Raw genomic sequence first — 14,837 nt, forward strand, 5'->3', positions numbered from 1 at the left:
CAGGATTACGAAGTTATTTTGCCGCGGCCACCAGCAGGTCGAATTATTTTATATACGCTGTTTTTGCACGACAATGTCAGAGCAAGGCCCTATACAAGGTCGAGGATTTTCGCGGCGTAGTGGTTCTTTTGGCACTGCTCCACGAGGTTGTCGCCTTGGGGCGTACCAAATGAACCACATCCGGGCTATCACGTTCAACAGTGCTGAAAGAATGGTGAAGCTTCTCTCAGCCCGTGGATTGACTGTGAAAGAACGACGGTGCATTATTGATCCCGATGACCAGGAAGTGAGGATGAAGATCCACTAGATTTTGTACAACGTGCAGGATGAAGATTTGCGAACAGCCCTTGCACCGTACGGAACCGTGAAGGAAGTTACCAAGGAATGCTGGCGCGTTCAGGGAGTCAGATAAATGTTCGTCAACGCGTTCTGTGTCTTTGAAGTTGAAGCCTGGTGTTACAATTGATGACCTGTCTCACCAGCTACACGTTGCCGGAGAAAACGCCCGCGTTGTAGTTCCTGGAAGAGCCCCACTTTGCCTAAGGTGTCATACCTCAGGACACGTCCAACGTGAATGCAAAGCTTCCGGTCGTGGTCAGTGCCGTCGCTTCGGCCATGATCAGTCGCAGTGCGTCAAGACATAGCAAATATCACAGGGCACACGAGAAGACGAAACCGAACTTATCATGGATGCGAATGAATACGAGGAGACAGCGAGTACAGCCGAAAACCATGTGCCGCAGCCAGCGCCTAACGCCGTCAGGGCGGGGGGGGGGGGGGGGCAGCGACACAACCTGAAGACCAGACCACTGCGTCGATGCAGGCTGTAGCCCCGAAGGTTGATGCAGTGGAACGAAAAGGAAGTCAAACTACTACTACTGAAGAGGGCGGAGAAGGCATGGACGTCGTCTAACCAAGCATCGGTAGCGCGCCAGCAAAGAGGACACGCGACAAGGCCTGCGTCGAAGAGGCTCAACATCCTTCTACAAGTATGGACGACCCCCCCCCCCCCCTCAAATCGGGAGGACAGCGCCGGGCGACATTTCGCCCGAAGCCCATCATCTCGCCTGACAAAAAACCGGCGCCGACTACGCGTAGAAACCATGGCACCCTTCTGGCTTGACAAAGGACGAGAGGCGACGCACGACGGGACTGCGAAGAGCAGCGCGCTGAGACCTGTGTCAGCGTGCTGCGGATAGCCCGAACGCCTCTTGGGCGTGCGGCAACAGGCGCGCAATTGCCGCACGCCCAAGAGGCAAAAATTGCCGTACTTCTGGGTGCTTTAAGACTGAGGGTGAGCACGAAGTCGTTCGGTCTTTTTTAATTTGTAGCGCACATGGCAGTCAGAAGAGAAGCAGCACTTCAATTTGCCACGTTTAATGTAAGGGGACTGGCAGCGAGGCATCGTCACTCTCAATTAAGTCGCCTCCTGCTCGAGAACGATGTGGACGTAGTGACAGCGCAAAAGACTATAAGGTAGCAAGTGAAGCTCAGAGGAACCGCATGGTTGAGCCTTTTTAGAAGCCGGTATAATGTATGTGTGTGTCATTCTGTTGGTACGTCGGGAGGGTGTGTCATTTTAATTCGGAATTCTTTAGGTGTTGAAGAATCTGTTACAATTTTCAACACCGGGCGTTTTGTGTTGTGTGTGTGCTAAAAATAGGGAAAATGAGCGCAAAACTTTCTTCGAAATGGTGCAGCCCTATCTGAAGTCTCCTAGATGTATTATGTTTATGGGTTTCTTCAACTGTGTGTGCATGCCCGAAGACAGAGTTACTAACACGACCATTCGAGAGCACCCGCCGTGGTTGCTCAGTGGCTATGGTGTTGGGCTGCTGAGCACGAGGTCGCGGGATCGAATCCCGGCCACGGCGGCCGCATTTCGATGGGGGCGAAATGCGAAAACGCCCGTGTGCTTAGATTTAGGTGCACGTTAAAGAACCCCAGGTGGTCAAAATTTCAGGAGTCCTCCACTACGGCGTGCCTCATAATCAGAAAGTGGTTTTGGCACGTAAAACCCCAAATATTATTATTACCATTCCAGAGCAAAGCTCGTTACTTTTGGATGCAATTGTAATGGAGCATAATTTGGAAGACGTCGGGAATGCCCTGTAAGAGGGTGCCCGTCTGCAATGCACACATTTCCTACAAGCAAGCCATGCAAGACTTGACAGAGTTTGTCTTTGCTGGCGTGGTCTCAATGTGCAGTGACTATTCGTTAAAAACGTTGCGTTGAGCGATCAATGCATGGTAATGTTCAGAGTGTGAACGAATACCAAAAGGTCGAAGTTCTACTGGGAACTATGGAAATTTAATGTAAAGCTTCTCGAGGATGAACGCTTTGTGCGCACAGCAAAAGAAAAGAAATGAACCGTTTGTAAACGGGTGTTCAAAGGGACATTATTGCAAACTGTGAACATTTTAAAGAAGAAATAAAAGTTACCGCTATGAAAGAGCGAGTGCGCTACGCCAAAGTGACAATTCAGAAGAAAAAAAACATTTCTGAACCGCCTAAATTTGCTGCTCAGTTTGTAAAGTGCGCAGCCGGGCCAGTATGCAAAAGATATAAAAGAAACAAAATAAATTAGAACTGGTGGACAAAGAGATATATAAAGGAGCGGCCATACGCGCACGTGCAGAACAATTGTGGTTTGGCGAGACGCCGACAAAACGATCTCTGCGATGAAAATCGTTATGAAGTGAAGAACGAGACAAAAGAGATAAAGTGCAAGGGCGAAACGGCTCGTGATTCCAACACTATTCAATGTGCGTTTGTTGATTATTACGTGTATGACTACTGGGTCACGAGTCAAGTGTTGAAGAAGGCCTCGCGGCGGAGTTTTTGGCACTGATGCCCATCTTAGATGATGAAGTCAAGCTTGGGCTGGAGGCAGGGATTAGTGCAGCGGAAGTAGGGCGCGCAATCGACGAGTTAAGCTCTGGCAAATCACCTGGACCGGACGGGCTGGGCGCAGCGTTTTACAAATCGTTGAAGCGTGACATGGCGCATATTCTGCCCAGCGTTCAAGAAACATACAAAAAGCAGATGATTTCTCCGTCCTTTCGAAGAACTCGCATCGTCCTGGTTCCGAAGAGTGATGACCCGGTTAAGAAATTGTCAGTCAAAGCTTACCGGCCCATAAGTCTCACGAATGGGGAGTATAAGATTTTCACGAAGGTTCTGGGCTGCAGAATGTAATAAACTATCGTAGGCCAGCACCAAACGTGCGGAATTAATGGACGCACGATAACGATAAATATTCACTTAGCACGGGGCATATTCAAATGCTGCGATGCATTTGATTAACATGTAGCCATGTTGCAACTGGACATGGAAAAGGCCTTTGACCGCGTCAACCACCATATTCTGTTTTCTATCCTCGAACACGTGAATATCAGCCGAGTGCTCTTGGAAGGTGTCAAAATGGCATATGATGATTGTACGGCAAACATTAGTGTTGATAAGCAGCTGAGTGAAAGTGTTGTAGTTCGTTATTCCGTGAGAGAAGGGTGCCCACTATATGGTTTTACGTGCCAAAACCACTTTCTGATTATGAGGCACGCCGTAGTGGAGGACTTCGGAAATTTCGACTATATTTGATTCTTTAACGGGTACGGGTGTTCTCGCATTTCGCGCCCATCGAAATGCGGCCGCCGTGGCCGGGATTCGATCCCGCGACCTCGTGCTCAGCAGCCAAACGCCATAGCCACTGAGCAACCACGGCGAATAAGGGTGTCTATTGCCTCCATTGTTGTTTGCACTGTATCTCGAATCGTTTCGCCTGAAAATTATATCAAACTAAAAAGTGCGTGGCTTCACGATGTTGTCCACTGAAGTTAGTGCTTTCATATGCGGATGATATCGCCATTTTTCGCGAAGATAGGGAAAGTGTGGCTGAAGCGGTGAAGGATGCGGCTAGGTTTTGCAAAGCCTCTGGAAGCGTGATAAACTGGGGAAAATGTTTTGGCTTCTGGCACGGGCAAATAGAATTATGCGCCTGTTCGAGAGCGTTCAGGGGGAAGCGGAAACTGAGCGCACACGAGAACGCACAAATGGGGTGGCCGTGATCATTCAATTCTTGCTTTGGGCGCAGTATGTAACTTTTTTAATTTGGGGGGGGGGGGGGTCAAAGTATTGTATGTGCTTCAGGCACTGCGCATGTCACGGACCAGCGTCCAGATAAGGCACCGAGTTTTCGCAGTGTTCATTTGGGGGTCGTGTAGGGAGAGGAGAAGTCGCACGAATCTTTTTCTGTCCGTAGAAAAGGGGCCTAGGTTCGGCTCATTTGTTTCTCGGGCAACTTGTGGCTAGATTTATGTCGCTCCGTGACCAAAAAGACGCGTGCCTGCGTACGGTAATGCAAATTCGGCCGAAAGAAGCACTACCGGAATACGTTGTATCATCCAGCCCTGTGAAACACGTGTGCGTGCGCGGCTTTCTGTGGGAGGCTGTGCGCGCTTTTCAATGTATGAAAGTTCGTTTTTCTGCGCAGTAACTGGCTGATGTTAAGAGGAAACAACTTTATAAGGACCTCGTGGACACTTGGTTGCCTATACCGCGGTGTACCGTTCCATACACTGTCTCGGCGCGGAGTGACCTGAGGAGTGTTAAAAAGATTTCGGTGCGGCCTTCAGTGAAAACATTCTTTCAGCTGCACATTGGCATACTGCCCGTGAAGTCATGGCTTCAAGAGAACGGAATATTTGTCCCGTGGTCCCTCAACTGTCTAATCTGCAGAAAACCGGAAACTACAGACCACATTTTCCTTCACTGCACATACACTGTATTTCACTGGGACGTCTTGCAAAGAACCTTAAAAAAGCAACTTCTCATATCGCTTACGACATACGATTTCAATCGGTAGATAGCGGAGACGAAGTGCCGTGGGATATGTTTATACTTATCAGCTTAACACAGTATATGGAAAAATCGAATGGCATTTAGGCATGCAGATGAGACTATTCTGCGTGTATGCGAGTATATTATTGAAAGCGTGTCTTATATAAGAGTTGTGTTTTAGGCTCAAAAGGAACAGCCAGAGCGGCTCCGGATAATGAACGACCTTGCTCAACTGAAACGCTTTTAATCCTTTGGTGTCAGCTGGTCAGCGCACCGCTCGCGTTTTTTTACAGGTAAAGTGATTTGTTTTGTATGCGTTTCATTGTGTTACGTAACAAACGAAAAAAAAAAAGCGTCGGTGGTTCAGTGGTAGAATACTCGCCTGCCACGCGGGTGGCCCGGGTTCGATTCCCGGCCGACGCAGCTTTTTTTTCTTTTTTGCTCTCTTTTCTAGTGTCCTTTTTTCCTTGTCATGATGCTTTTTTGGGCTGATGTTTTGTTATTGCCATTCGAATGAAGCCGGCTACATCGCCTCCGTCGCTGCTACTTCCTTAGAATCATCGTGATTCAGTGTATAAAAGATGGGGGGCGGGGAGAAAGAAACTTTGGAGAAGTAATTTCTCTCTATAGTGCCATTAGACAAGGCAGGATGGCTCGCGTTAAATAATCACCTCTCAAGGACTCCGAGGGCCAATTGGAAAGAATTTTAAGGCTTCGCACTGACAACGAAAAATTCGTCCGGGCCAATTAGGTTAGCGGTAATTCATGCTATAGGAAGTTCAGACAAAGGACCCAGACGCTATGTGCCAATGTGTATCTTAATGCACAAGGCCCCACTTTTTTTCAGTACAGTATATTCATTTGTTCATCTGCTCTTCAGCCTAATTGCTAGTGCAGTTGTTTGCAAACTGAATGGCAGTTTGCACGGTCCACTCAACACCCCTGTTCGCGCAGTGGTCACCACGGCGAGCAGCAAATTCATTTCTGCAGCTGCCGAGGGTACTTAGACTCCTTTCAGGCGACAACCATCCTGCCGAAGTAACGATTAGATAGCTCCATAGTGTCCTAAAAAAAATTGATGTGCCTACCGGATGACCGCGATACAGCCGTTGTAAGATGACGCTCACATGCCTCTACACTGAATGGCGGCACAACTTCGCTATCTGGCGTCGGTGGTTCAGTGGTAGAATACTCGCCTGCCACGCGGGTGGCCCGGGTTCGATTCCCGGCCGACGCATCTTTTTTTTTCAATCAGTTTTTCTTTCGTCACACTTTCTTTTTAATCTTACCATTCGACTCCTATTTTTACATCTTCTGTAGAATATTTTGCGTCTACAAGGCTGCAGTTACTCAAACTGCATGCAGCTAGCCCCAACGCGTTGTCAAACATGTCGCGAGTTCAAAAGACGAATCCAGGCTGACGATAGGTTCGCACTGTGTCGTACGTTACTCGCGGACATCTGGGGACGTTGTGTTGTGCACACACTTGTTCATGTTTCTTTTTTTTTTAATATGTCCCCCTGGCAGTCGCCGAAATGCGCAGGATACATTAAAGCCGAGTGGGCATGCGTTCAAGAAATTGACCGCACAGCAATTGAGCAGTTAAACGAATCGTTCTATCCTAACGCACACGTTTCGTCTATCGTCACTTGTTGGAGTTGCGAGCGGTCGCCTCCATCGCCGGTTGGCTGGATCACCGTTTTTTAAAAACGTCCTTGGGGGTCCCGATACGAACAATTATGTTTTGAAAAGGCCACCTCGGGTACGACCGCAGCGGTGGCGCCTCTGGTGGCGCGACATCATCTCTGCGTTCGCAGAAACCAGCATGATAATCACTCAAAATTGCTGCCTCTCTCAGTACAGCTGCAGGTCACGCAAAATCTAGCTTTACAGACTTCTGCAATGTACACTTCTGCTTTCAGTTTCTTCCAAAGCGCATCGAATTGTATGCAAAGGCAAAAGTAATCTTCAGTCGTCGTCAGCTCCGCACCGGCGCCGCTTGTCGGATCGCCAGGGGTGCGCACCCATGTCGGGACGCTGCCTCGGCATACTTACCTGGTGCCGGGGTAACCGTGATCAGCGAGGCGGTGCCCCCAGGGAGAGGCGCGGGCATTGCACTGCGCCCGTGCTGACCCCTGCCACTACCCCAAACTGGGGCAGATGGGGCATGCAATTTTTGGTAGTGGGGGACTGCGTTCGCGCTATCCCCCTATCCATACGAAATTCCAAAAATAGTTTGGTATTGCGAGGTGTGCGTCACCTAGACGGGTTTCGTGCAAACATCCCTCTGACGTCCGGCAGCATTGTAAAATGCTGTTTTGTGGTTGCCGCTGACTTCCTAGGATTTCGAAATAGCGCAGGCAGGCTGCTTTTAGTTCGTCGTTAAGCGCCTGAAGTTTCACTTGTAATCGAACTCGCACAAAGTTTATCATGCCCCTGTCTGGCGGGTCGCTTCGACGGAAGTAATCTGAACGCTTGAGTGCAGTGGGTAGTGCGGGAGCCTGCGTATGGGTACCGCCCGCAATTGCTTTCTTATTTCCCCCAGGTAAACAAAAAAAAAATATGAGGGTTAGCCAGCATCAGATATAACGGGCATAAAACCAAATCTAAAATGAATGAATAGGGCCTATGATAGGAAAAGCGAATAAGGAAAAAAATTGGAAGCTAAGCCTGGAGGATAGTACCGAGGACAGATGTAGTAAGTGTAATGAAATTGAAACCGGAACGCTGTAGGCTATAAGTCGCGCTTCTTGGAATATGAAATGTATGTGGATTCGGCAGTGATGCGCAATTGTCCCTCTGCTACCGGTTTATTGTATGCTGCCAAAGGAGCATAAAGCTCCACAGAAAAGCCCACAGGACATGTGCAGCCGCTATGGAAGCTGTCCACTTCATGACATCATCGTCATAAAAACTTTATGGTAAGACTGAGGAGTTTGGAGCACGCAGGCTACTGGGCCTTGCACGACCCCACTGCACTCAAGCGTTTTTGTTGTTTCGCTCCATAACGCTGGCAGCCCGATCAGTAGCCATGGTCTGCACGACCGGGTCTCCAGAGCGCAGCAGGGTCTCCCAGTCCTCCCAGGTCTTCAGGTGCTCGAGGCCCCGCGGGGGAGGATCCGCTGGGCAATGAGAAAGGAGGTGGAGAGCAGAAGCGCGAGGTACGGGACAGAGATTACGGGCTGATGTGAGGAAAAGTGGGTGATAGTGAGAAAGAGTCAGAGGAGATGGGAGAGTGTGAGTTTGTAATCGGCGCCAAAGGGTTGCTTGTCGATTGCTAAGGGATTTGTGCAGTAGGGGTACAGCTGACGCGCCGCCTTGGAGGCATTCGTCAGCTCGTTGAAAGTGTGCGCGCGCTGCTTCGTGAATCCCGGATCGGAGGCCGCAAGAGCCCGGTTTAAAGAACCTCGGGCTAACAGGTTGGCGGCCTCGTTTCCAGGATTCCCGCAGTGCGCAGGCACCCAAATCAGCTCCACATGACGGGGCGGAGGTGCAACGGGCGAGTCCAGTATGCAAAAAGCAGGGACGTGGACTCGGCCTCGTGCGAAATTTAGGATTGCAGTTTTGGAGTCTGATAAAACATACCGTGCTTCTGTGTTGATGATAGCTAGTGCAATGGCGGCTTCCTCTGCAGCTTCGGGAGAGGTGTCTGGGGGGAGTGTGTGTGTTCCAATCGGAGAGAGAGTCGGTGATGCCTTGACGAGAAAATGGGCAGAGCAAGAAGCACCCAGAACAGCAGATACCTGGAGCGTGCGTAGCCTGCAGGCTAGACAGACATTATGTGAAGACGCAAGTAACAGAAGAAGCATGAGAAAGTGGTTAAAAGTACAGGGGAATGCATGAAAGGGAAAGGAGGAACATGCTGCAGTAATTGAGCAGGTAGGTGGAATTGGTGCATACCAAATGTCGCACGTATGGCTGCTAAACATGAAGATATGAGGCAAAGCAGGCGCTGCTAGACGCCGAACCGCTAGTGGTGAAGAACCGGCCATGCCTCATCATTGATCCGGCGCGGCAAGAGCTCAGGATTAAGCTACGCTGGGTAGCGTTCGACGTCACCTCTGAGACCATTCGACGAGCCTTCTGAGAGTAAGGCGAGGTAAAGGAAGTCATCAGTGATCGGTGGAAGGCCGAGGACTTTGAGGGCGCCGAGTCAACGGCGCGTCTAGTGCGTGTTTTGCTGCGCGAGGGTGTGGCGCCAGACCGAATCCCACATCAGATGCGCCTTGGTAGCGGTACTGCGCTAGTAGTTGTGCCTGGACGTGCCCCATTATGCCTTCGTTGTCACAATACTGGACACATCCGACGTGAATGCCGAGTGCCCAGGTACGCAGCTTGCCGAGCGTTCGGGTCCGAGCAGGCTAATTGTACTCGGTCGTACGCCAGAGAGTCAGGCGGTGAGGTAGACCGGAGCCAGGAGCTCATGGACGAAGAGGAAGCGGAGAGCGTGGCTGGGATGGTGGCGTCCATCAGCGACCATGCCGCAGTGGCGGCGTCCACCAGCTATGCAGGTTCGCAAGAGAACAGGGCTGCAGGCGCTCGGGCAGGAAAGTACGAAGAGGAAGAAGGTTCGGCAGAGCGCCCTTCTCAAGCCCACTCTTTAGGGAAGCAGCTAACTGTAAGTGTGTCCGGTAATGGCGAGAAAACAGCTGAACTCAAGACCGCAGTAAGCCAGGCCTTCGGGACGCTCGAATACAGTGATTCGACGGACGAGGCTGCAATGGACGCCGAGGCAACACCTGCGAAAAGCGCCGACTCAACAAAGCAAGCACGGCGTCTCAAGACACGCGGCTGCGAGCAACGGAGAGGCGCGGTAACGTGCCTGGAACCAAAAAAGCCTCGTGTGGCCAGCTGTAAACGGTCGGCGGCTCTTACACGGGGCGGCGGCAAGTTGGCGCCCTGAGCATCGACTGGACTGTGTGATGCTACAAGGCAAGGTCTGAGGGGAGCGCCGTAGGCTCGGTGTTGTGTCACTCGCCAATATGGAGTCCTTAAAGAGGTCGATGAATATTGCACCACTCAACGTCCGAGGGCTTAGTGCCAAGAGACAGCAAAACCAACTTTACCGCCTCGTAACGGAGCACGATTTTGATATTGTAGCCATTCAGGAGACCAAAGGGGAGAGAGGACCAGACAGAGCGGATGGTGCATCCGTTCGCGAGACGCCATAACGTGTGTTGCCCTTGCGGTGGGGGCGTCTTCGGGGTGCATTTTGTTAGTTCGGCAGAGCGTTGATGCGGTAGTGCAGTCGGTGACTACCTGTAAGTCAGGGCGTTTGGTTGTATCGGACGTTTCCCTGTTAACAGAAAATTGGTGAGTAATTTGTCTTTATGCGCCAACTAAGGCTCAGGAGGAAAGCGTTTTTTTTAAGAAATTGAGACGTACTTGAAATGCGAGCGTAGACTAATCCTGGCGGGAGATTTCAATTGTGTCTGTGCGGATCGTGACAGAACCAGTGGGAAGCGCAGTGAGGCGACTACTTCTGTTTTCAAAGATATGACTGCAGAATTTCGTCTCGAAGACGTAGGTGAATGTCTTTGCGGCGGAAAAGCGGTCATCTTTACCCACTTTCAGGGTGCGAGCCATGCTGGACTTGACAGAGTGTACGTGTCGGCTGAACTAGTTCAATCGTGTCGAGATTATCGAGTCACACCTGTTGCGTTTAGTGATGATTGTTTAGTTTCTTTCCGTGTTGGAAAAGAAAGAACGAATAACAGATAACTTTCTTGGCATCTCTGGAAATTTAATGCAAGCTTGCTGAAAGATGAGTTTTGTAAGCAGTTTCTCAAGGTTATAGATAAAACAACTCAAAACTTAGCTGGGGACATAAATGGGAAGTTTGTAAGCAAACAATTAAATTGAAAGCACTTGAAAGGGTCAGTGTTTCAAGTCACGTGAAAAAAGAACTGGAGTCCCGTCTTAGATACAATCTGAAGAAATTATTGGAAGCGGAAAGTATACAACCCGGTTACTTCTTAGAGGACATAAAAAGCATAAACTAAAAACTTGAGCTGATAGACCAAAGCGATACAAGGGAGCATTGATTCGAGCTGAACAATGGTGCACATGAGAAATGCCAACAAAACGTGCCTTGGTAGTCGAAAAGAAATATGCTTCCCAGAATACAATAACAGAAAACATAATGGGTCACTGTCTACCAATATAGAAACAATAGCAAATTCTTTTTGGAATATTACAAACTATTGTTTTCTCGTAGCCAAGTTGACACTGATAGATTTAAATATGACTTCATTTCACTGATGCCAATATTAGATGATGAAACTAAGGAAATATTAAAAGTGCCCATAGCAGTGGAGGAAGTTAAGAATGCGATTGATCAGTTCAATAATCGCAAATCACCGGGACCGGATGGCTTAGGCGCTGCATTTTTAAGGCGTTTAAGGGAGTTATCGCGCCTGTTTTGACTGAAGTATACAACGGGGCTTACGCGAACAAACATCTACCGCCGTCTTTTTTGTCAGCACACACCGTCTTAATACCACAAACTGAAGACCCAATCAAATTACGTAATGTCACATCGTATAGACCGATTAGTCTGAAAAACATAGACTATAAAATATTAATGTAAGTATTCGCGAACAGTTTGCAGACAGTAATGAAAGATTTAGTCGGTCCGCATCAAACGTACGGAATAAAAGGAAGGACAGTTATGACAAATATACACATAGCACGATCAATTCTTGAATGCTGTGACACAATGCAACTGAGTGTCGCCATGCTGCAAGTTGACCTTGACAAGGCATTCGAACGCGTGCCGCACGATCTGCTTCTATCTATGCTTGAATATGTGAATGTGGGCAATGTAATCAAGTGAAGGTGTGCGGATGGCTTACGCCGGATGTACGACGAGGTTGATAATACGCAAATCAGCAGGTGAATACATACCAGTAGATCGCTCAGTCAGGCAAGGGGGCCTGTTATAGCCGCTTCTTTTTCGTATATATACTGAACCTCTCTGTCTTAGCGTAATTAGGAACGATGCGATACGAGGGTTTAACTTACATCAAGTCGAGGTAAGCCTTCTTGCTTACGCTGATGACATTGCAGTTTTCTGTGTTGATCATGAAAGTATAATGGATACTGTCAAATCTGTAAAAAGTTTTGTCAAGCAAGTGGTAGTGCAGTAAACTGGGACAAGTGCCTTGGGTTTTGGCATGGGGAATGGGGTGTCGCACCAAGGATGTTTTTGAACATTAAATGCCAACAAACACCGACAAAATATTTAGGAGTGCCCCTGCAGTACTACTCTGACAACGAGCCTTATTCGAAAAAAGAAACAGAGGTGTTACGTGAAAATGCACAAAAGTGGAAAGGCTGGGATGAGTCGATTTTCGCACGGGCCACGACGTGCAGCTTATTCTCGTAAGCAAGCTATGGTATGTAATGCAAGTTTTGCATTGCAGCACGTTAAATATACTAAATATGCACAGGGTGTCCGCGGTCTTTATTTGGAGCTCTGTATGGGAAGAAACGAGTCGAACAAATCTGTTGATAAGAGGGGGTGATGTGTGGGCTTGGTTTAGTGCATCTGTATGTGAGACAACTTGTCAGTCGATTTGTTTTTCTTAGAGGTGTAGATGATATCTTCCTCAAAACTATGATTCAACTAAGGCTAGGTAAAGTGCTACCGGAGTTTATCGTGTCTTCGGTGTGCCAGCAAGGACCTGTACGGGGATATCTAAAAGAAGTGGTATCATCTTTCCGTTTCTTATCGGTGCGTTTTTCTTTGCTGTATTTGGCTGAGGTGTCACGTAAAAAACTGTACAATGACCTTGTTGATGTGTTATTTCCTGTGCAGTTGTACCGTGAATTATACTGTGCAGGTAAAGGAGAATGTGTTTTGAAACGCGTTAACAAAATTTTCTTTGCGCCAGGGGTTAAAACCTTTTTTTAAGAAAGCTGCACACAGGAACCTACCCGTTAAAACAAAGTTAGAAGAGACGGCTTTATTTGTTCCATGGGGTACTCATTGTTTGTTATGCAAAAAAACCAGAGACAATTGAGCATGTGTTTTTACTTTGCTGGGGTGGAGTGTTTTTCTCGGACATCTTACAGCGAACCTTGAAAAAATAGGAAAAAAATAGTTGCCATTAAGTCCTCGTGAAATCCGCTATCTCACGGTCGAAAACGACGATGGTGTACCTTTTGATCTGGTTCTGCTCCTGGGCCTGCACAGTATATGGCGACCTCGGACTGCTGTACACAATGCGGATATCGACGCTAGACCAGTTCGCGAATATTTTTGCGAATCTGTCCCATTTTGTCGAAGTGCAGCAGACGTATGTACCTGTGTGGGTTCCAAGATAAGAAATGTTGTTGCACATGCCGAAATACTGATGATTTGTAGTCAGCAAGCAGCTGACAGTTCTCGGTACGATGGTCTTGGTATTCCCTTCGGAGCTCGTAAACTCTGTGTCAAGCGAGGCAACGAGGAAAAAAAAGCGTCGGTGGTTCAGTGGTAGAATACTCGCCTGCCACGCGGGTGGCCCGGGTTCGATTCCAGGCCGACGCATCTTTCTTTTTTTTTCCAATCAGTTTTTTTTTTCGTCACACTTTCTTTTTATTCTTACCATTCGACTCCTACTTTTACATCTTCTGTAGAATATTTTGCGTCTACAAGGCTGCAGTTACTCAAACTGCATGCAGCTAGCCCCAACGCGTTGTCAAACATGTCGCGAGTTCAAGAGACGAAGCCAGGCTGACGATACGTTCGCACTGTGTCGTACCTTACTCGCGGACATCTGGGGACGTTGTGTTGTGCACACACATATTCATGTTTTTTTTTTTTAATATGTCCCCCTGCAGTCGCCGAAATGCGCAGGATACATTAAAGCCGAGTGGGCATGCGTTCAAGAAATTGACCGCACAGCAATTGAGCAGTTAAACGAATCGTTCTATCCTAACGCACACGTTTCGTCTATCGTCACTTGGAGTTGCGAGCGGTCGTCTCCATCGCCGGTGGGCTGGATCACCGTTTTTTAAAAACGTCCTTGGGCTGCCTGATACGAACAATTAAATGATGTTTTGAAAAGGCCACCTCGGGTACGACCGCAGCGGTGGCGCCTCTGATGGCGCGCTTCTCTGCGTTCGCAGAAACTAGTGTGGTAATCACTCAAAATTGCGGCCTCTTATCAGTACAGCTGCAGGTCACGCAAAATTTAGCTTTACAGAATTCTGCAATGTACATTTCTGCTTTAAATTCCTTCGAACACGCAGCGCATTATGTTCGGAGGCAAGACTAATCTTCAGTCGTCGTCAGCTCCGCACCGGCGCCGCTTGCCGGATCGCCAGGGGTGTGCACCGATGTCGCGACGCTGCCTCGGCATACTTACCTGGTGCCGGGGTAACCGTGATCAGCGAGGCGGTGCCCCCAGGGAGAGGCGCGGGCATTGCACTGCGCCCGTGCTGACCCCTGCCACTACCCCAAACTGGGGCAGATGGGGCATGCAATTTTTGGTAGTGGGGGACTGCGTTCGCGCTATCCCCCTATCCATACGAAATTCCAAAAATAGATTTGTAAACGAAGTAGCGTAGGCAGGCTGATTTTAGGTTGTCCTTAAGCGCTTGAGGTTAAACTTGTACGCGAACTCCTACGAAGTTTATTGTGCCCCTGTGTGGTGGACATGGCCCTGGGCGGTCGCTTCGAGTGAAGCAACATGAACGCTTGAGTGCAGTGGGGTAGTGCGGGGGAGCCTGCGTATGGGGACTTCCCGGCAAGTGTTTTCTTATTTCCCCCAGGTAAAAAAAAAATATGGGGTTAGCTTGCACCACCATCAAGTATAATGGACATAAAACCAAATATAAAATAAATGAATAGGTCCTACAATAGCAACCCAAAGTAATGTTAAGAAAAAGCCAATAAAGAAAAAAAATTGGAAGCTAAGCCTGGAGGATACAGACATAGTACCGAGGACAGATGTAGTAAATGTATTGAAATTGAAACCAGAACGTTGCAGGCTGTAAGTCACGCTTCTTG

The 14,837-nt window shown here is 48.6% G+C and overlaps 4 non-coding genes across 4 annotated transcripts; all 4 read left to right on the forward strand.

Annotated features, from left to right (window-relative positions):
* Window positions 1-5,192: 5,192 nt before the first annotated feature.
* Window positions 5,193-5,263, forward strand: TRNAG-GCC (transfer RNA glycine (anticodon GCC)). The gene has a single exon. It is a non-coding gene; the product is annotated as a tRNA-Gly (tRNA).
* A 743-nt stretch (window positions 5,264-6,006) lies between these two features.
* Window positions 6,007-6,077, forward strand: TRNAG-GCC (transfer RNA glycine (anticodon GCC)). Its single transcript has one exon. It is a non-coding gene; the product is annotated as a tRNA-Gly (tRNA).
* An 810-nt stretch (window positions 6,078-6,887) lies between these two features.
* Window positions 6,888-7,051, forward strand: LOC142573403 (U1 spliceosomal RNA). Its single transcript, XR_012826306.1, has one exon. It is a non-coding gene; the product is annotated as a U1 spliceosomal RNA (small nuclear RNA).
* Window positions 7,052-14,185: 7,134 nt separating this feature from the next.
* On the forward strand, window positions 14,186-14,349 carry LOC142573416 (U1 spliceosomal RNA). The gene has a single exon (XR_012826312.1). It is a non-coding gene; the product is annotated as a U1 spliceosomal RNA (small nuclear RNA).
* The last annotated feature ends 488 nt before the right edge of the window (window positions 14,350-14,837 follow it).

This window comes from Dermacentor variabilis, chromosome 2 (assembly GCF_050947875.1).
Source record: "Dermacentor variabilis isolate Ectoservices chromosome 2, ASM5094787v1, whole genome shotgun sequence".
NCBI classification, from domain to species: Eukaryota; Metazoa; Arthropoda; class Arachnida; order Ixodida; family Ixodidae; genus Dermacentor; species Dermacentor variabilis.